Below are 23,339 nucleotides of genomic sequence, written 5' to 3'. Positions count from 1 at the left end.
TATTTGAGGACTGCTTTGAATATACATAAAACTCCAGAAAACCAATCAGCACCATCATTTTATATTTTGCTGAAAATACAACATTTATGGTACACCAAAAACTCTTAACCAATAAAACATTCATTTTCATTTTTGTTCAATGTGCCCAATACTCTTTGTTGATTTAAAAAATCCTTTCCATATTGAATTGTAAAACTCTCAGACAGAACTTTTAATGCAGGATTCAGGACTACATATTTTGTTCCACTGATTTGTACATTGACTTCTGAGCCATTAAGGCACTGCTTTTTATAGGCCTAAATTTGGGGATAAACGTATGATTTCTTTAATTAAGTTTTTCTGTACACAGTTAACTTCTCCTTCTTCTAATTTCAGATCATCTGTTCCTCCAGAGAGTGTCTCTATCTCTTCTTGTTGTCTTTTCAGCTCATCATTTGTTTACTCAGATACTTACTGAATGGCTAATATGGGCATGGGGCTGGAGACAAAAGTGTCAAAAGGACACAGTTTTTGCACCAAAAGTACATACAGCTTAGTGAGGAACACTGACACATACATAAATTAGAGGGCACCTGACCCATAATTTGGAAATCTAAGCAGATACTAGAAGTGAATAGCAGTCAGTCGGGCAAGGGAAGGGGAAAGTGTGGGAAATGCTTCCTAGGCAGGGGGACTGCACATGGTGCTAAGGTGATCAGGGAGCTGCAAGAAGCTTGTGCTGTTGCCCTTTGACCTTGGTCTCTTCTCTCCTTATCACTTTCTGTTCTTGTTTCATAGGGAAAATAATTTCTTGAAAATAATTGAAGATGCCAAATACTGTCCCCAAACTTTTTCTAGATCTAGATATTTGGTTGACATATTCTTTCATTTTTCTGAAATATTAATATAAATTTCATAGCTTTTTTGACTTTTGCTTTGTTTTCTTTTTTCTTTATGTAATTTCACATAAGAATACTGCTTTCTAGCTTGATAATGAAGATTCCTCTTGTTCCATTTAATGTGCTTTGGCTTCCGATCCAACCTTATAGAGGGGGAAAGTTGCTTCCAGGCTGATTTCCACTGTCTAATAAGTTTGGGTCTAGTGTGACACTTCTAGAAGGAGATGAAATAAAAGTATATTCCTTGGGCTATGTGAAAAATATAATCCTCAGAATACATTGCCATCAAGTTCTGTTTGCTCCCCTCCACTACCATCAAGAGCAATCTACTGGTGGAAATTATACCTCCACATATAACTTACTACCTGTAGTCTGCTTTCAATCAGGAGGAAGAAAGGTATAGAAAACATTTTCTCCACACTAACAAAGAGAAAAACTCCAGGTAAGCTGTGTTATCACAGTTGTGGTTGTTTTGAAGCCCACCAGGGTGCTGAGTACACAAAGAAATCTAAATAAATTAAATTCTAAAAAGGAATGAGCTCTTCCCAGGTGAGAAGAGACCCATGACCGCTTCCACCCCTGGGGACAAAGTAGGAAGAGCAGCAAACTTGCAATAGATGGGGATACAGATAAATAAACCAAAGTTTTAACAAGTGTCTCACTCCCACACATAATTTACCATGATGTATTAGAAACCCAAGCAGTATTGGTGTAAGGGTAGACTTTTATATCAGTGGAACAAAATAGGGAATCCATAAACAGGTCCACACGTATATGGTCAAGTGATTTGCAGCAAAGGTACCGAGACAATTCAACGGGGAAAGGAGATGCTTTTCTACCAATAGTGCCAGAGCATTTGGATATTCACATAAGAAAAGTGATTGAAAGTGAATTATAGGCCTGAATAAAAGATAAAAATATAAAGTCTTATGGAAAACAGAATATCTGTATAATAAGGGAAAGATTTCCAAGACAGGACAAAAGTACAGTAACCATTTAAATAAATGATAAATTGAGCATCATCACGATGAAAAAATCATGTTCACCCAAAGAGACCATTAAAAAAATCAAAAGGTAAGCCATATACTGGGAGAAAATATTTGCAATACATATATCTGAAAAAGAACTGATATATAAATGTTCCTTTATATCAATAATAAGAGGACAAACTACTCAATTTTTAAATATGAGCAAAAGACTTGACAAGAGCTTGCACAAAAGAAGATATAGAAATGGCCAGAAGCACATAAGAGGGAGCTCAATACCCTTAGTCATCAGGGAAATGAAATTTAAACCACATGAGATATTATTTCACACCCACTAGAATGGGTGAAATCAAGAAGTGACAATACCAAATTGTGATAAGATAGAGTGAGTTTGGAAAATGCTTTAACAGTTTTTTATAAAGTTAAACATTTGCTTACCTTATAATATGTCAACTCCATTCTTAGATATTTACCCAATAGAAATGAATAAATATGTTCACAAAAGGCTTGAACAACAATATTTATAGCAGATAGACGAGAGTGTATCAAGACGACACAGGAACCAACACTAAAGGGGCTTCTATTGATGAAAGACTGGATAATTTGAACATCAAAAGAATAAAAACTATAATCAATTGAAATTCAACAAATATATAAAAATCTTGGAGTCCAAAAATAATAGTAAAAATAAAAGAAAGAAAAAAGTCAACCATTTCAGTAGTGTTTGTATAAGGCAATATTCAGAAAACCAATATATAAAGGAAAAGAATCAAGCCTTTAGCTTTCCTTTCTTGTTATGTTATTTCAGGGCAACCAAGTTAATGATGAGGCTAATTCTTCTTTATGGAAGAATTCCAGCTAATAAAGGCAGAATAAAAGGTAGAATTATAAAAATGATCATTTTTATAATGTGATCACAGGGCCAGGCTAGGATCATCATTTGATTTGATATCCATTATGTGAAAGTGGATGTGGAATTTCATGTGTCTAAACATGCAACACTAAAAACAGGACAACCAGACATGTTCATTCTGTTCTAGTGGAATAAGCAATACACAGTACCATCTATCACACAATCTGATCATAAAATAAAACCATTAGATAGGAAGTCTGGGGAGAGAGGAACAAGTGAGTCTACACCTCAAGGAATAAATCAGCCAAGTCTTTCCTCAAGGAATCAATGAACCACATCTTTATGTGGGAAATAGGACAAATAACACACATCATTTAATAAATAAATAGCATGGGGAAAAAATTGAGGGGCAAAATGATATAAATGAAAAGAAAATTGTGTTAGTTCAACTCCTCCAAGAAACAAGAGATTTATTTAGGTGAAATGCCTATAAAGTAAAAAGAGGAGAGAAAAGGAGGAAATGCAAAGAGAATGCGCCATCTGTCTATCTCCCCTTTGTGTTTTAATATCTATATGTCTTCACATGGCCTTCTTAAGGACATCAGTCATAGGGTATAAGACCCGCCTTAATCCAGTATGACCTTATCTTAACTAATTGCATCTGTAAACACCTTACTTCCAAATAAGATTGTATTCTGAGGTTCTGGATGGACATGAATTTGGGCGGAAAGTATTTCAGCCAGGACAGTATACAACCAAGAGAAATGAAAACATGTTTGTACAATATTTTGTACATGAATATTCATACCATTATTATTCATAATAGCCAAAAAGGTGAAAACAACTCAAATGTCCATCCATTGATGAATGGTTAAAAAATGTGATATATCTATAAATGGGATATATTCCTGTAATAAAAAGGAATAAAGTATTGATGCAGGCCACCACATGGATGAACCTCAAATACATAATGCTAAATGAAAGAAGCCAAACACATTTTGTATGATTCCATTTATGAAATGTCCAAAATAGGCAAGTATATAGAGCTAGAACATAGATTAGTGGTTTCCAGGGGCTGACAATGAGGAACTTGTAGGGACTGACTGCTACTGAGTATGGTGTTTCTTTCTGATGTGATATGTTCTAAAATTGATTGTGATGATGGTTGCATGATTCTGAATATGCCAGAATTCATTGAAATGTAAATTTTATATAGGTGAATTACATGGTATGGGAATTATATCTCAATAAATATGTTATGAAATACATACATGTGACACAGACTGCAGGCTGTGCGTCAGAATCCACACATGCTTTCTCTCAGTAGGGTTGTAGTCAAGTGTTTGGTCATCCAGTTAGCAGCACATCTCCCAGCCCATGCCCCTGCAGTCAGGGTAGCCAAGAGTTAAGTTCTTCCTAGTGGAATGTTAGTGGTAATGACCAAGTGTGCCTCACAAGCCAGAGTCTTAAAACTGTAGCATTTTCCTCTATGCTTTGTCTGCTTCCCAAGAGCTGTAACACAGAAATATCTGAAATCTTTCTTCAACCAAACAAAAAAGGATCAAGTTCTAGATGGCATGTAAACAAGAGAGAAGGAACCTTGCTCCTTGAATGGCCATGTGGAGCCAAGAGCTTATATATATATTTCCTGGTCTTTTAGGTGAGAATGAATAAACATCTTTGTACTTAAGGCACTGAATTTTTATTGATTCGCTTCCTTACAGCCACTTTTCCTTGTCCTTGACTAATACAACACTATCCCCAGCTGTTTGATACCTGTTCTTGTCATGACCTACTGCAGAGATGGGACTTGGAAAAGGGACAACCATGAAGCTCTCTACAGATCATCATATGAATTCCTCAAAAGGCATTTAACTAGAAGTCTTATTGATGACACCTGGGAGAAACTCTGCTTGTTTTGAAAATAGAAAGTGATAAGGGTATAGAAAAAGGAAAAGACATGATCAAGGGAATTGAGTAAGGATAACAATTATAGAGTTAAGGGAGTTCAAACTAGGAGGAAAAAACCTGAAAAACAGAGAGAAAGATGGACAGTCCAAGGATGTTATAGAACATTATTTCATCAATTCCACATTGCCAATATGTGACATGATTTTTTGAGGGGGAGGGGTGCAAAAATCTTTATTTGAAAAAGCTAGAGGTTGGATGTTTGGAGCAGCCCCATAAGCAAGCTGTGCTCCAGATACATGGTTCCCTCCCGTTGTGAGCAGAATCTTAAGATGGCTTCCAAGACCTTTGCTCTTTGATGATACTCCTGAAATTACAATATTTTATATTGCAAAAGGGAGATTATGGAGGGCGTGGGGGTTCTAATTTAATCATGCAAGCCCTTTAAAAGCAGAGTGTTCTTCAGCATAAATCAGTAGCCTTTTGACTACACAGGATGACTCTAAAATGTCCTCAAATATTCTCCACCCCCCCCCAGTTTTATTGAGACATAATTAAACTATAACGTTGTGTAAGTTTAAGGTGTGCAATGTGTTGATTTGATACATTTATATATTGCAAAATGACTACCACCATAGCATTAGCTAACACTTCTACCCCATCACATAAATACCACCCATACTCTTTTGCTAGGGTCCTGATACCTGTCTATTTTTGGTTAACTCCCTGGATTTAGCTCCCTCTCTTCTCACTTCCTGGCGAGTGACTTGCTCTGATTAACCAGGAGTGTGCATGAAGCTGAAGGCTGAGCTGGTAGGCTGCTCAGTGTGGTCTCCCAAGCACAGGTAGGGCCTCTATGGAAGCCAGTTCCTGAGAGTACCATAACCTTTTAGGTCTTGGTACTTCCATTCAATAATATCAGTTCAAGCTAGTTGTAGAAAGTAGGCTAGGTGTCAGGGTGGGGGAGGGTGTCTGTGACCATGAGCAACTTTCTTTGACTTTATCAAATCTAATTTTATAAAGTGTGAAACTCGGGTACTAATCCCTACCTTGTTATGAAGGTAATATATGTGTGAAAGTTTTCTAAGCCATTACGAGAGAGAAACTAGTATATAATCCGAGTGTTCATCACCACCATCACAACCACCATCACCACCACCGTCATTGCCATCATCACAACCACTACCACCACCACCACCATCATCACCATCATCATCATCAACACTACCACCATCACTATCACCATCACCATCATCACCAGCTTCATCATAACAAAGTTGGTCTAAAAAGTGAGTGATCTGGTTTGATACTTCAAATGAGCCAAATCAGATCACAGCAGGCTGATCATAGCACTTAATCTTCCTATTTGAGAATGTTTTTGTGCTGGCCAAGGTGAGAAATTAGCTGTTTTTTAGATCCCATAGTCTAATATGTATTAGATATCTGCAACTGGCTGGTGTCAAGAAAATGGAAGGATGTAGAAAAGATCACACACTTGCCTGGTGGCTGAGGTCAACATTAAAAATGGACAAAAAAACTACTCTTTCATTTTTCTCACTTTTCAAATAGGTAAGAATTGATTTTCAGCTACCAAAAGCAGCAATCTTTCAGTCAGCCACCTGTGGAATTTAAGGTATTATGCATGATTAATTACCAAATAATTCAGGCAGGACTCTTTGTAAGGAGAGCATTTTAAGCCTTTCTGGTGGCAGACTGTGCTGCTAACAAGAAAAAGAGATACTTTAATATTGTTCAGTTTCTAAATACATTTCCTTTAAGAAAAACTTGTGCTGGCACAAAAAATATGTGCTGTCTTCCTCTGGGATTTTTGATATGGCCATCTTAAAGTGATGGTTACTTCCCATCTTGCCAAGTGACGGGGTACATCAAGGTGCACAAGAAATGCCGTAAAGCAGACTGACCTTCTTTTCATCTTTTCTTTGTAGAAGTTGTCTATGCAACATATTAAAAATCGACCTTTACCTTGAAATGTTCAAATTCTTTCAGAGTTAATAGGTTTATTAAGAAGCAGATTTTGTTTTAGAAAGAGATTTAATTCTAGAAACGCAATTGCCTCAACATCATTTTATAGGGAAATGTTTTTTTACAGCCAGTATTATAGCAAAACGCTGCCTCATGAAGAAAACAGAACTGCTGGAGCATTGGTGGAATTGTTATCAACCAAACTGGGATCCATGTGCCCACGAGCAATAAAGCCAATCTACTGACACCAGGTTGTGGTGAAAGAAAGTGCAGCTTTAATTGCAGGAGCCAAGAAAGGAGTCTAGGCAGCTGGCACTTAAAAGATCCAAACTCCCTGATGGCTTTCTGGGAAATGTTTTTAAAGACAGGGTGAGGGAGGGGTGTTGTGGGGTGTGTGATCCACTAGTGAACATTCTTCTGACTGGTTGGTGATGAGGTAATCAGGAGTCAATACCATCAACCTTCTGGTTCCAACTGGTCTGTGGTCTATGTGCTTGTGGGCAACATAGAGTTAACTTCTTCCACCTGATGGCGGTTTCAGTATCTGCAAAACAGCTCAAAGGACATGGCTTAGAACATTATCTGTAGTTCTTGAGGAGGAACTAAAGGTCCTTGACTTTGTTTAATGGCTAAAGTATTATTATTTTTTCTTGCTTGACTGTTTTCCTTTCTTTCTGCATGTTCTCACTTCTCTGATTAAATTCACTCTTTGGAACTCAGGGAAGGCCCAGGAGGCTAACGTTTTTCTACAGACAAGAGGCAGGTGGAGGGCGTGGGGTGGCCGGAGGTCTGTTCCAGGAAGATCCCATAGGGTACTACTCAACCGAGGTAGGGGCATAGGGTGCAGTTTGAGAAGCACAATCACAAAGCTGGTTGAGGTGATCCTCTTCCTGCTCTCCACGTCATGGTGTCTTACTGAGTGAATTTTGGGTCCTCCTAGAAAACCACTGAAAAACCTCTCACTCCACAGATAATGATTACTCTAAAAAGGTAAGTCATAAAATACAAGTGACCATGGTTGCAGTACCGCTCAATGGACTGTCATGCCACCATCAATGTTCAGTTTATGAAAATAGCCTGGAAAATATGATAGAATGTTAAGTAATAAAATTAAGAAGTAAAACTGTATGAACAGTATATCCTATCTCGTTTAACACTTTTTAATTGTTTAAAAAAGCACTGAAAAGAAATAGACCATATGATTCTTATTTTACTTTTTCTCCGTTTGCCAAATGCTTTTACTGAGCCTGTATTACTTTCATAGCAATAAAGGAAAAGACTGAAAACGAGAGTAAGAAGAAGAGAGCAAGGCCCGTAGTGTGGGTGAGGCTGTGCTCCTGACAGGCTGGGGGTCTGAGCTCAGGCCCTCTCACACCTCCCTTTTCTCTCCAGAGAAGGTGGGTAAACACTGGAATGAATTCCAGCACATGAGCATGAAGGGCATTTCCAGACCTGTTTACTTATCCATTCTCGTTTCCTAGGTGAAGGTGCTTGAGGGCAGAAACCTAAATTCATTGCTAGGGCCATGAGTGAAGGCAGGTTTACTCAGATACGGGGTACATCTTTAAAATAGACTTTGAGCATTTTCAAATTATTCTCACTGAGGCATGGAAGGTATTGTTCTCGGAGAGATAGCAGTCTTGAAGCAGGATCTTATTTCCCTGCCCAGGTATTGAACCTAGCCACTAGTCCATAAGGGGCTAGAGGCTATAAACAAAGTTCCCTGGTTCTTACTCTGTTTGAAAGCAAATATGTTTCAAGGAGGCAAAAACTGCAAAAACAGGTACAAATTTTATTACTAGAGACACATGTACAACATATGAGAGAGCACACAGAGAAACAGTTTATTTATTTAAGTCAGAAGCAAGGCAGAAGTACACACCCAGAGAGGAGTGCAGGCATCCTGAATGACGAGCGCAGTAAAGAGGTGATTGAAATCACTTACATAGGGCAGTCCTTCCGGTCTTTGTTTACATTGGGCCAAGTATCTTGTTTCTTTTTTCACACCTGACTGGCCCTGGGACCCTCCCCAACATGCATATGCAACTTTTTGCTAAGATGTATCCCACCGCAGAGGCCTGTGGGGGTATGTCCACACATTACAGGGTGGTGCCCCCTCCCTTTTTGACCCTCAAGGAGCCTTCCTGTGCATGTGCAGACAGGGAAATTTTCCTTGACCTCAGGAGTGGTCATCTTATCTCTTTACTTCAGCAGAGCTCAGCTTCTGCCACTAGCTTTATCCTTGGAACATCTGGGTGAGAACAAAACTTCAATTTGACTCCACTTGACAGACACCAACTGTCCGGCCCAGGGGCCCTTCTATCTCCTACCTCAGTATGACATTGTTTATGTGGCTTTGGTCTTCCCAACTGGGGTGGCCAGCCTTTCATAGAGGGAAGCGTTCCATGCCCAGCTTTCAGGACCCCCAAACCCACAGCACGGCTGGAGGGCACTGCTGTTTGCAGAAAAGACCTGGTCCGCAGTGGGGCATCAGATGAGAGTGACCCACAAAATCAAAGTGCAGGGTCCTGTACTGTGGCTGCCACTAATCCAAATGCTTTGTCCAGCCACCACGTCCAGCCTTCCAGCAGTGGGACACCCCTGGCCCACCACCCCAGCTGGTTCTCTCTCCAGGCCCCTTCTCTGTCTGCTCTCTATAAAGCCACTCTCTCAACACTCTTGCTAGTTAAAGCACCAAGGCCTTATAACTCCTCAGGGAAACTTTCCCACCCTCTGAAGTCCTTCCCCAAATGCTTAGTGCCTGTCTCTCACATTCCTATAACTAACGTCCAATCATTTGCCATCACTTCCTCAATGGCTGCCCTTCCTGAAATTCTGCTAGGCCACAGAGAGAGGAATCACATCTGGTCCACACAACATTATACCCTCAGCCTTTGGCACAATGTCAAACACACAGTAGGTGCTCCATAAATGCTGCTGGCTGATTTGTGGACTGACTCGACCCTGAAGCCACGCCCTTACAAACATTCTGCGGAAGTGTGCTGCCCAGCCCCAGGTTAGAGAACATGAGTGTGTGAGTAGGTGTATGTGCAGCTGAGTGTGTAAGTGTATGTGTAGGTGTGACAGTGTGAGTGTGAGCCTGATTGTGTGTGAGTGTGGGGTCTGGGTGTGTGAATCTGAGTACATTGTACGTGTGGGTGTGAGTGTGTGTGCACTCCATCTCTGCACTTGTTTGAGCATAAGACCAAAGATTTCAAAGCAAGCAAAGGGCAACCCATGTTAATTCTGTTCAGATGCTTCCAAAGTTCACATCTTTCTGTATTAAAGATACAGCCCAACCCTGTTCCTTGTGTTTTCTAAAATGTGCATGTATTCAAATCTAAATAAAGGTTGACATTTGGCTTTGGAAACAGCAGTGAGCTATCAGCTTAGCCTCTGAAAATCTCTGTAGCTGTTCTGATTGCTTCTTTCACTTGGTTCTGAAGAATCTATATTTCACAGCCTCTTTTTCTAAATCATTTACTGTCCCTGTAAACCTTCCAGGCTAAATACTCACTGAATGCAGTTGGTGCATCTGATTCAGCCCCTTCCTAAAGGTCGGGAGCCAGTGCTCTCCTATTCTCCACTCTGTGCTATAATCCAGTGCAGGCTGCACTGAACAAGCCTGTCCTGTGTGCAGCCCTGCATTCGGAGTGTGTGAGCACCAAAGCAAATAGAGCAGTGACCAGCCTCAGAGAGCTTACAGTCTGATTCAAGTCTAGAAACCACCCCCCAACAGCAGGTGCCGAGCCCCAGGTTTTATTGTCTGGTGAGTATCCAGGGGGCCCTGCCCTTGTCATCTGAAGAGTCCAACCGTACAGCCTGGCAAGGGCAGATGGGGGCACTTTGTGATTGGGATCATTTGAAAGACAGGATTCTTCTCTCCCATGTTCCCCCAGACAGTGTGCTTCAACCTGGGCCCTCCTTAGCACTCCCATTCCTCTTCCTCCAAATGTTGGGGGGCTCCACCCTGTCCCCCCAGATGTTTCAATGACAGGACGCTGCATGCCCTCCCCCCCATAACTGACAGTCTCAGAAGACAGCCCACGTTCCATTAAACTTCTTTTCCTTACCCTCCATTATTTGAATTTATCCCCATCATACTAAGTAGCAAGCCTCTTTAAAAATGGCTTCTTAAGAGTAGAAACAGCATTTTTTTATTTTTTAGATTTTTTAATTTAATTTTTTATTGAAGTATAGTTTGATTTACAATGTTGTGTTAATTGCAGCTGTACAGCAAAGTGATTCAGTTATACATATATATACATTTTTTTCTATATTTATTCTTTTCCATACCATAAGATATTAAATATAGTACAGAGAACTATAGGCAACAGTATTTCAATTGGAACTTTACCGGTTTTCGAGCTCTTTTCCCTAGCTTTGCCTCATTTGAGTTGCTCTACTTCCATAGCCAACAAGTTCTGGGTATGTGACCTCAAGCAACCGTGTTGCAGCGGGGCTGGGGTTGAAGCAGTGGGGGCCTCCCACCCCTACCAGCAAAAGGAAAGCCGTCCTACCAGCCTGGCTCCTGCACAGTGGCGCTCGCTCAAGGAGAGGTGTGTAGGTCACTGTGTTCAGAGGAAGGGAAGGAATCCAGGCTGTCCTGTCTCAGAAAGTTCAGTCCCACAGGGTTAGTCAGTCATGTGACCTCTGGCTGAACTATGTATGCTGAGAGGGCAGAGGGGCTCTGCCAGACAAGCCAGGTGATCTGTGAGGTGACCATTGTTGAGATGTGGTGGGAGGTTTGGGTGTGTGCCAGATAGGAGCGCTGGACCTTTTTTGTCAGAGCATGAGACCCAGAAAGCCAAGGCACCTTTGGATGACCAGCATCAGCCCTGGGACAAGGCAGCAGAGCCTCCAGTGGGAGGTGACAGAGTGCTAGATGGAGAATGCTGAGGAGCACAGGAGAGCCAGGGGGAGCCCTTGGCAATGGGAGAAGGACAGGGAACCAGAGGAACCAGAAGGTAGTACCCTGTTCTCAGGGAAAGCAATTCTCCAAAGCTGATTTAAGGATGTCCCCATTTAGATATGATTAATTTTTAAGTAGCTTTCAGGCAGAAGGGGAAAAAAAACAAGGTTGAGTGAATGCATTTGTTATCTCTAAACATTTTGTGGCAATAAACTATCATAAATTTTATTATGTTTATATGCATATTAATTTTATTATATTCTATTTGGAATACTTAGTATATTTGTATATAGTCCAACAGAACCAGAACAATAAGATGAAAAGAGGTGTACTCCTTTTGATGAAGAAATCAGTTATTTTTAGTCTTGAGCTAAATTTCAGTCAATTCGACTATTCTTTGTACAAACCTAGCAACTGATATGTTTTTCCAACCCCAGTTTTTTAAAAAATCGAACATTTACTCCAAGTGCAATTATCAAAAGGCTTTTTAGACATAAGATAGAATGTTCCAGGGAATTCTCTGGCGGTCCAATAGTTAGGACTCCACCTTCTCACTGCTGAGGGCCTGGGTTCAATCTCTGGTCGGGGAATTAACATCCACAAGCCATGTGGTGCGGCCAAAAAAAAAGTTCCAGCTAATTACAAATGTGACCCCCTAAAGGCCATTTAATGAGACAAACTTATAAACTCAGAGTTCATAAGAATCATCTACTGGTCAAATTTTTCCAGCGAATAGCACAATATCCATGCAACTCCACGTGGACAAACACAAAGCATTTTCCCTAAGAGGTTATGTTTTTAAATTCTTACCAAGCCTGGCCTTTCTTGTTTGCAAATGGTAGTTGCTACTATCACAGACAACTATGATGAAAAGACTGACGATAGGAAACACTGTGTTATTATCTATCAAAATTTGACATATATGTTTACATTTCTTTCTTATAAGAAATTAATACATATTGACTATTTTTCTGTAATCTTCAAAAATTTACAGGTATGTAAAAAGACAATCTAGATATTGTGACACACCAACCTGCTGAACTAAAATGGCAGATAAAATATAGGAGGAAATATTTTTATATGCCACAATAATTTGGCAATTGAAGTCATTATATTCAGCAGCTAAAACCAAAGTGAGAGGTGGAATCCAGGGAGGTAGCCAGTTTACTTTGAGAGCATCTGGCAAACCCACTGAACTTCAGCTTTGAGTTGCAGTGCCTGATGGAGCAGGGTGAGGAAGCTCAGAGCCTGCCCAAACTGGCACTTCCCCCACCCCACACAGTCTTTGCTGTGTGGAACCCATCATCCCCAGGTCTGCAAAGACAGCTTGTTGTGTTAAACCTTAGCACTGAGCACAATGGAAAGTATTACTGCCAATAATCCATGATCACCAGTCAGTCCTCAGGAGAGTTTTCAGCCCAAATTTGGATTCCTCAGGTGCTCAGAAAAGCTTCAAGTTGAAAATTCAGTTTAAACTAATCTCTGGCTGATGGTGTTCAGTGGAAGAAGGAAGTTTGAGTCTTCCATGAAGGACCTCTGAGAATTCCCATAGGGAAGATTCAAGGCAAAATGATCACGAAATTCACAAGGAAGTAAACGGCAAACCAGACCTGTAAAGATGTCATACAGGGGAAATTCAGACCTGTAATTCAAAACAGATGAGTTTATTATTTTTAAAGTGCTAAAAGGAAAAATTAAAAATATGAATAGAGAGCAAGAGATTTTATATATCTATTAAACAAGCAGCTTTGAAAGAAACCCAAATAGAACCTTTAGAAGTGAAAAATATATAAACTAAAAATAATCAGTTTAACATTAAGCTAGAGAATTAGTGGAATGAAAGTTTGTTTTGAAGAAATTATTCCAAATGTAGCACAAAAATACAAAAAAATGGGAAATGTAAAAAAGAGGTCAGTGTATAGAGTAGAAACTATGAAAAGTTTTAACATATGCAATCAGGGTTCAGGAAGAAAAAGAGAGAAAAATGGGATAGAGGCAACATTTGAAAAGATAATGTCTGAGAAATTTCCAGGATTGGTTACAGATTACAATCCACAGGATTAGAAAAACAACAACAGCAACAACAACCTGATTTAAAAATTGGCAGAAGACCTGAATAGACACTTTTCCAAGGAAGATATTCAGATGACTAACAGGCACATGAAAAGATATTCAACATTCCTAATTATTAGAGAAATGCAAATCAAAGCCACAGCCAGATATTACCTTATTCCTGTCAGAATGGCTATCATCAAAAAGTCTATAAATAAAAAATGTTGGCAAGGATGTGGAGAAAAGGGAACCCTGGTACACCATTGGTGGGAATGTAAACTGGTGCAGCCTTTATGAAAAATAATATGGAGGCTCCTTTAAAAAAATAAAAATAAAGTTACCATATGATCCAGCAATCCCACTCCTGGGCATATATCTGGAAAAGATGAAAACTCTAATTCAAAAAGATACATGCACCCTAATGTTCATAGTAGCATTATTTGCAATAGCCAAGATATGAAAGCAACCCAAGTGCCCATCAACAGATGAATGGATAAAAAAGATGTGGTATATATATACAATGGAATACTACTCAGCCATTAAAAAAATGAAATTCTGCTATTTGCAACCACTTGGATGGACATGGAAGCAACCTAAATGTCCATCATTGGATGAATGGATAAAGAAGGTGTGGCACATATATACAATGGAATATTACTCAGCCATAAAAAGAAATGAAATGGAGGTATTTGTAATGAGGTGGATGGAGTTAGAGTCTGTCATACAGAGTGAAGTAAGTCAGAAAGAGAAAAACAAATACAGTATGCTAACACATATATACGGAATCTAAGGAAAAAAAAAAAAAAAAAAAAGGCCATGAAGAACCTAGTGGCAAGACGGGAATAAAGACACAGACCTACTAAAGAATGGACTTGAGGATATGGGGAGGGGCTGGGGTGAGATGTGACAGGGTGAGAGAGTGTCATGGACATATATACACTACCAAATGTAAAATAGATAGCTAGTGGGAAGCAGCCGCATAGCACAGGGAGATCAGCTCGGTGCTTTGTGACCACCTAGAGGGGTGGGATGGGGAGGGTGGGAGGGAGGGAGATGCAAGAGGGAAGAGATATGGGAACATATTGTATATGTATAACTGATTAACTTTGTTATAAAGCAGAAGCTAACACACCATTGTAAGGCAATTATACTTCAATAAAGATGTTTAAAAAAAATAAAAAAAAAAAATGAAATTCTGCTATTTGCAACCACTTGGATGGACCTAGAGAGTATTATACTTAGTGAAATAAATCAGGCAGAGAAAGACAAATAGTGTATGTTATCACTTATATGTGGAATCTAAAATAATAAAATGAATGTATATAACAGAACGGAAATAGACTCACAGATATAAAGAACAACCTGCAGAATTAGAAAGACAAATGGATCCCACACAGGATAAATAAAAACAAATCTACCCCTAGGCAGTGAAATAATTTTATACATCATAATAATATATCTTTCAAAATATGGGAAAAATAAAGATATTTTCAGTTAAGTAATAACTGAGCAATCTTGCCACCTATAGACCATAACTAAAGGAATTTCCAACAGATGATCTGAGATATACTTATTAAAGAGCAAAAGAAGTTTTAAGTTTGTCATCAAATATAAAAATATATCAATCTGTAAATCAATAATAATGTCTTGTGAGATTTTAAAACTATAAGACAAAAGGAAAATTAAAATAGGTGGCAAAACAATCATAACATGTAAGTCAGAAAGTGGATTGTTGTACTCTGTTCTTAGCAAGGTCCGCCCTTGAGAAAAACTAGTTAACCTGCTGGAGTTTTATCAGAACCTAACTGACCTGGGTAAGGGAAATACCCAACTCTATCCCACTTTAGCCATCCTGTAACACCTAGGGGGAGGAAGCACTGAGAAGCATATGTGAAGTTCAGAGTCCAGAGGCACAGGCTCACTAAAGACTGAGACTTAATTATAGGACTATAAAAGCATTTCCCCTCCCCACACTTCACCACCACATTAGTAAAGACCAATTTACAGTGGGTCCTTTATCCAGTACACCATGTCCAGCTATCCAGAAAAAAATTACAAGACATAATAAAGGGCAAAAAATACAATTTGAAGAGACAGAGGGAGCATCTGAACCAGACTCAGATATGGCATGAATGTTGGAATTATCAGACAAAGAATTTAAAACAATGTGATTAAGATACTAAGGGCCCTAATGGATAAAGTAAGCAACGTGCAAGAACAGACACCCAGTGTAAGCAGAGAGATGGAAATTCTAAGAAAGAACCAAAAAGAAATGTTAGAAATCAAAAACACTATAACAGAAATGAGGAATGACTTTGAGGAATTATTAACAATCTGGACATGGCTGAGGAAAGAACCTCTGAGCTTCAATCTCTAGAAACCTCTGAAACTGAAAAGCAAAAAGAAAATAGCTGGGGGGTGGGGGAAACAGAAGAGAATATCCAAGAACTGTGGAACTACTATAAAAAATATAACTTATGTGCAATGGGAATTCTAGAAGGAGAAGGAAGAGAGCAAGGAATAGAAAAAAAAATATCTGAAACAATGACAGAGAATTTCCCCCAATTAATACCAGATACCAAATCACAGAATCAGAATCTCAGAGAACATCAAGCAGGATAAATGCAAAAAACAAAAACAAAAACCAAAAAACCAATACTTAGGCATCATTTTCAAACTACAGAACATCAGAGATAAAGAAAACATTCTGAAAGAAGCCAGAAAATTAAACACTTTACCTAGAGAGGATTATATATTATATACTATTAAACCTGACTTCTCCTCAGAAACCATGCAAACAAGAAATATTTAGAGTTGAGATTATAAAAAAACAAAAAACCACTAACCTTGAATTCTGTACTCTGTGAAATTATCCTTCAAAAGTATAGGAGAAATAAAGACTTTCTCAGGCAAACAAAAATTGAAGGAAGCTGTTGCCAGTGCCTTGCAAGATATGTTAAAAGAAGTTCTTCAGACAGAAAGAAAATTATATAGGTTAGAAACTTGGATCTACATAAAGAAAGGCAGAACACTGGAGAAGGATTAAATGAAGGTAAAATTAAAACTTTTATTATTTTTAATTGATCTAACAGATAACAGGTTATTCAAAATAATAGTAGCAACAATGTTTTCTGTTATATACATATATGTACGCTTATGTATATGTGAAAAGAATGATACAAGGAATGAGAGGTAGGAGTTAGGATTATTTTGTTATTATAAGATACTTGCACTACACTTTGTGCAGTATAGTGTTATTTGAAAGTGGACTTGGATTAGTTGTAAATGTATATTGCATATTTTAGGGCAACCACCAAAAAACGTAAAAACGAAGTATAACTGATATGTTAACTAAGGAGAGAAAATGGAATCATATACAATGCTCAATTAAACCAACAAAAGGCAGGTAAAGAGTGGAAGACAAAAATAGGAATGAAGAACAAGGGCAACAAAAAATAGTAACACATATGGTAGATATTAATCCAACTGTATCAATAATCACTTTGATTGTCGAGAGTCTAAATGCACCATTTAAAAGACAGATTGTCAGAGTGGATCAAGAAAGAAGATCCATATGGTAGTTCTATTTGTAGTTTTTTAAGGAACCACCATACTGCTCTCCATAGTGGCTATGTCAATTTACATTCCCACCAACAGTGCAAAAGCATTATACCCTGAGAAAACCATAATTCAAAAGGACACATGTACCCCAATGTTCATTGCAGCACTATTTACAGTAACCAGGACGTGGAAACAACCTAAATGTCCAATGACAGATGAATGGATAAAGAAGATGTGGTACATATATACAATGGAATATTACCCAGCCATAAAAAGGAACAAAATTGGGTTGTTTGTAGAGATGTGGATGGACATAGAGTCTGTCATACGGAGTGAAGTAAGCCAGAAAGAGAAAAACAAATATCATATATTAACGCACATATGTGGAATCTAGAAAAATGGTACAGATGAACCTATTTGTAGGGCAGAAATAGAGACATAGACATAGAGAATGGGCATGTGGACACAGTGGGGGAAGGGGAGGGTGGGACAAATTGGGAGATTAAGATTGACATATATACACTACCATGTGTAAAGTAGATAGCTAGTGGGAATCTGCTGTATAGCACAGGGAGCTCAGCTTGGTGATCTGTGACGACCTGGATGGGTGGGATGGGGGTGGGGTGGGAGGGAGGTCTAAGAGGGAGGGGATATATGTATACATATAGCTGATTCACTTCATTATACAGCAGAAATTAACACAGCATTGTAAAGCAATTTTACTCCAATTTAAAAAAAAATTTTAAAAAGAAACAAGATCCAACTCTGTGTTGCCTACAAGAAACCCATTTTAAATACAAAGATGCATATAGATTAAAAGTAAATGGGGGAGGGGCATGATGGGTTAGGAGATTAAGAGATACAAACTACTATGTATAAAATAAGTAAGCAACAAGAATATATTGTACAGCTAAGGGAAATATAGCCTTAATTTTGTAATAATTTTAAACAGTATAAGTTATAAAAATATTGAATCACTATGTTATACACCTGAAACTAATATAATATTGTGTATTAATTACAGTGTAATTAAGACAAGAAAAAGCAAAAAAAGGCATCCAAATCAGAGAGATAGAAATATAATTGTCTTTGCAGATGATATGATCTTCTATAGAGAAAATCCTAAAGAGTCCACTAAAAAACTGTTAGAACTAATCAATGAATTCATTAAAGTTGCAACATACAAAATCCACATACAGAAATCACTTGTTACATTTCTACACATTAACAATGAAATAGCTGAAAAGAAATAAAGAAAACAATTCCATTCACAATAGCAATAAAACCATAAAATACATAAGAACAAATTTAACTAAGGAGGTGAAAAATCTGTATGTTGAAAACTATAAGACTTTGATGAAAGAAATTGAAGACACAAATAAATTGAAAGATATTTTGTGTTCATGGATCAGAATAATTAATATTGTTAAAATGTCCATACTACCTAAAGCTGTCTATAGATTCAATGCAATCCTATCAAAATTTCAATGGTATGTTTCACAGAAATAGAAAAAACAATGCTAGAATTCATATAGAACCACAAAAAAAACTCCAAGTAGCCAACCAATCCTACACAGTAGGACCTTGTTGTTTATTTTAGATATAGTAGTTTGTATCTGCTAATCCCAAAATCCTAACTTATCCTCCTCCACCCCCTTTCCCCTTTGGTAACCATAAGTTTGTTCTCTATGTCTGTTAGTCTGTTTCTATAAAAACTTTAATTCTTGATAACTAGACGTATGATCCTGGTTCAAAATATATACTGATGAAACCAATGAGATGGGAAACAAAGTGAACAAAGGGGTGATGGTTTTAAATTTTTAGTTTTTAATGGGAAACAGCAAGAAAGCAATTTACTACTGATGCTGTAGATTGAATAATGTCCATTTATATATTATAGAGCTGAAAATAATACTCTACCTGTGATTACTTCCAGATAACATGAGATTGGAGCAAAGGCAACTGTCAGGCACAAGGGACTCCAAACCTAGCATGAAGAAGCAAATTTCTTCTAAGTTAATCTCTGAAGGAACTCCTGAGGCCTTGTTTATAGATTGAAGTCGAAAGTGAAGTTTGAAAAAATGTTGTCATTGGGCAATTTTATCACTTTCTTAGTCAGTGAATTGATCTGACAATTATATGCTTTGAGAGATGGTTATGGAGCTGCCTTCATTGGTAGTTTGTCTTCCACAAGGCAAGTGTCCCCTCTGAGCAATGGTTGCTGGGTTTAACATCTCCAGACACAACTTCATAGAGACGATGACCATAACATTAACATGCTTCACAGAAAAGCCATCAGAAAGGGGCTAACACTATAGATTTGAAATTTATCTCTTAAACAATACTAATACTTTGGTATAGACTGATTCATCAAACACTGTTCTGGATTTCTGGGTCCTCCTTGGTGTGAAATATTGATCCCCATTGTCCCAGAGAACTTCCATCTTTCAGAGAGTTGTCAGGAGTTGTGAGATAATGGGTATTTGGGTCAGACACAGGCAGCAGGGTTCCCACATGTGTGAATTGTAGTTACTTGGTGTACTACATGTGGATAATTGCATCAAATGCAAACTCTGCTGCTAGCTCTTCAGCTCCCAAATCACCCCATGAGTAACAGCTGTGCAGCATGATCAAGTCTGCTGGTGATGCGCCACTGAGCATCCATCCGTCATCAGTTCACATGCAGACAGCAAAGCATGTAACAAGGTTGCCCCTTGTCTCCCAGCAATAAACCCACCTGATATTTTACAAAAATGGATCATTGAAAGAGGGAATTGGCCAGCAAAGATAAAAGTTCAAAAATGAAAAGTGGTAACAGTTGAAGAGAAACTTGAATCAAAAGTGCATAGACCTAGAGATTATCATACTCAGTGAAGTAAGTCAGACAGAGAGGACAGAAATCAGATGATATCACTTATAGGTGGACTCTAAAAAAATGATACAAATGAACTTATTTACAAACAGAAACAGACTCACAGGCATAGAAAACAAATTTGTGGTTACCAAAGGGGAAAGGTGGTGGGGAGGGATAAATTAGGAATTTGGAAGTAACATATACACACTGCTATATATAAAATAGATAAACAACAAGGACCTACCATATAGCACAGGGAAATATACTCAGTATTTTGTAATAACCTATATGGGAAATGAATCTGAAAAGAATATCTATATATTATATATATAATATATAATATTAATAAGTAATGTATAATATATATGTAATTATATATTATATATAATATAATATAAATGTAAATAATATAAATATAATATAACACATTATATAATATATTATAATATATAAATTATATGTATATAATATATGAATATATACATATATTATATATTAAGAGTATATAATGTTTTATATAATAAACATATTATATATTATTTAATATATATTATTTAATATAAATTATATATAATATAATAATATATTAAATATTGTATAATATATTATATTATAAATATATTACATATATTACATATTATATATAATATACTAATATTATATGTTATATTATATATAGAATATTATGTATTATATAAAGATTTTATTACATTTTATATATTATGTTATATATTACATATATATTTTATATAAAATATAATATAGTATTTTTATATTTTTTATATATAGTATATAATATATTTAATATATAATATATATTATTATAGTGTATATATTTATATTATATATATTTCATATTTATATTTTATAATATATAATAATGTATAAAATATAGAATATATATACTATATATTTAATGTATAATGTAATATGTATATATACTATATAATGTATAGTATATATACTGCATAATATATTATATATAATATAGTAATTATATATTATATATACTATATAATTATTAATAACATATTTTAATAAGATTAATATTAATAATATACTAATAATATATTATTAATAATAAATATATAGAATGTTATTAATATTACTGATAACAATAATTAACATTAATATTAATAGTATGTTATTAATAATAAATATATTGGTATATTATTAATATTATTAAGAATATATTATTAATTATATTAATATAATATTAATAATATACTATATTATTATGATGTTAATTTTGATATATTATATTATTATATATCATAATAATATAATATAATAATAACATATATTACATATAATATTATAATAATATACTATATAAAGAACTTATTCTTTCCCAATTTTGATTCCTTTTATTTTTTTTCTTCTCTGATTGCTGTGGCTAGGACTTCCAAAACTATGTTGAATAAAAGTGGTGACAGTGGACATCCTTTTCTTTTTCCTGGTCTTAGAGGAAATGCTTTCAGCTTTTCACCATTTAGTATGTTGTTAGCTGTCAGTTTGTCATATATGGTCTTTATTATGTTGAGGTAGTTTCCCTCTATGCCCACTTTCTAAAGAGTTTTATCATAAATGAATGTAGAACTTTATCATAAGCTTTTTCTGCATCTACTGAGATAATCGTATGGTTTTCATTCTTCAATTTCTTAATGTGGTGCATCACATTGATTGATTTGGGGATAGTGAAAAATCTTTGCATCCATAAAATAAATCCCACTTGATCATGCTATATAATTCTTTCAGTGTATTGCTGGATTTGGTTTGCTAATATTTTGTTGAGAATTTTTGTGTCTATGTTCATCAGTGATATTGCTATTTTTTAATATCTTTGTCTGATTTTGCTATCAGGGTGACACTGGCCTCATAGAATGAGTTTGGAATGTTCCTACCTCTGCAATTTTTTGGACTAGTTTGATAAAGATAGGTGTTAACTCTTCTCTAAATGTTTGATAGAATTCACCTGTGAAGTCACGTGGTCCTAGAGTTCTGTTTGTTGGGAGTTTTTAAATTACTGATTCAATTCATTACTGGTGAATTACCTCCATTTCCCAGTGGTGCTGGGAAAACTGGACAGCTACATGTAAAAGAATGAAATTAGAACATTCTCTAACACCATATACAAAAATAAACTCAAAACGGATTAAAGACCTAAATGTAAGATGGAATACTATAAAACTCGTAGAGGAAAACATAGGCACAACACTCTTTGACATAAACTGCAGCAAGATTTTTTTTTGATCTGTCCCCTAAAGTAAAAGAAACAGAAGCAAAAATAAACAAATAGCACCTAATTTAACTTAAAAGCTTTTGCACAGCAAAAGAAATCATAAACAAAAGGAAAAGACAACCTACTAAATGGGAGAAGATATTTGCAAATGATATGACAAATAAAGGGTTAATATCCAACATATATAAACAGCTCACACAATTCAACATTAAAAAAAACAAGGAACCCAATTAAAAAATGGACAGAAGAACTGAATAGACATTTTTCCAAAGAGGAAATGCAGATGGCCAACAGGCACATGAAAAGATGCTCCACGTCACTAATCATCAGGGAAATGCAAATCAAAACCCACAATTATATATTACCTCACACCTGTCAGAATGGCTATCACCAAAAAGAACACAAATAACAAATGTTGGCAAGGATGTGGAGGAAAGGGAACCCTAGTACAGTGTTGGTGGGAATGTAAATTGGTGCATCCAATATGGAAAACAGTATGGAGGCCTCTCAAAAAACTAAAAATAGAACTGTTATATGACCCAGCAATTCCACTCCTGGGTATATATCTGAAAAAAAACAAAAACTCTAATTTGAAAGGATACATGCGCTCAGTATTCATGGAAGCATTACTTACAATAGCCAAGGTATGTAAGCAACTTAAGTGTTCATCAACACGTGAACGGATAAAGAAGTTGTGGTATATATACATACATATATATAGGAATACTACTCAGCCATAAAACAGAATGAAATTTTGCCATTTGCAGCAACATGAAAGGACTTGGAGGGTATTATGCTAAGTGAAATAAGTCAAGCAGAAAGAGACAAATACTGTGTGATGTCACTTATATGTGGAATCTAAGAAACACAACAAACTACTGAATAAAACAGAAAGAAAGCAGACTCACAGATACAGAAAACAAACTAGTGATTACCAGTGGGGAGAGGAAAGGTGGGAGGGGCAATACAGGGGTAGAGGAAAAAGGGTTATTATGGAATTATATGAAATCATGTGTGTGAAAATTTCCAAACCTGTAAAGCACTATAGAAATTTAAGGAATCTTTCATTCAATAAAACATTAAAAAAACAAATATATATACATATTTTAC

General features: G+C 36.5%; 2 long non-coding RNA genes across 2 annotated transcripts in view; one reads left to right on the top strand and one right to left on the bottom strand.

Moving 5' to 3' along the window:
• LOC309625552 overlaps positions 1–23,339 on the top strand; it is a 276,776-nt gene that overhangs the window by 207,770 nt on the left and 45,667 nt on the right. The window lies entirely within an intron of this gene.
• Positions 5,224–17,703, bottom strand: LOC309626071. The gene is made up of 2 exons (XR_014242948.1): positions 14,785–17,703; positions 5,224–14,143 (listed from the first exon to the last, which is right to left on the bottom strand). It is a non-coding gene; the product is annotated as an uncharacterized lncRNA (long non-coding RNA).

This window comes from Balaenoptera borealis (assembly GCF_965194805.1).
Source record: "Balaenoptera borealis genome assembly, chromosome: 3".
NCBI lineage: Eukaryota > Metazoa > Chordata > Mammalia > Artiodactyla > Balaenopteridae > Balaenoptera > Balaenoptera borealis.
This window is presented reverse-complemented; position numbering and strand designations above follow the sequence as displayed.